A 415-nucleotide genomic window follows, 5' to 3' on the forward strand; every position below is an offset into this window, starting at 1 on the left:
TAATTATCATCACAGAAGCTACAGACAGACAGCATACCTTTAGGAATCGTGTAGCCACTGACTGTGACATCTGTCATCGCCAGGAGTGAGCATTTCGTTTGATTGAAATTATAATATCAGACGTAAATACATTGTATGTTCATATGCGGCCCTCAGCAACAGGCGCAAATAAGTGACGGATACATATGTGAATACTAATTATGTTCAGGTACTGTCCGTACAAAAAAATTTATATTAATGTGTCTAAATATCGCGCAATCTTGAAATGCAGTATTGCTGATGATATTATGTGTATAATTATGCTGGTTTGTAAAGTCAGTGATATGACGTAGAGACCATGCCCCAAAAATCACGTAATAAAAAGCAATACAAACGCGGCATGCACGTTATCTCTGGGGGGGGAAATCAGTGTGGA

Source organism: Penaeus monodon, chromosome 31 (genome assembly GCF_015228065.2).
Source record: "Penaeus monodon isolate SGIC_2016 chromosome 31, NSTDA_Pmon_1, whole genome shotgun sequence".
Lineage (NCBI taxonomy): Eukaryota > Metazoa > Arthropoda > Malacostraca > Decapoda > Penaeidae > Penaeus > Penaeus monodon.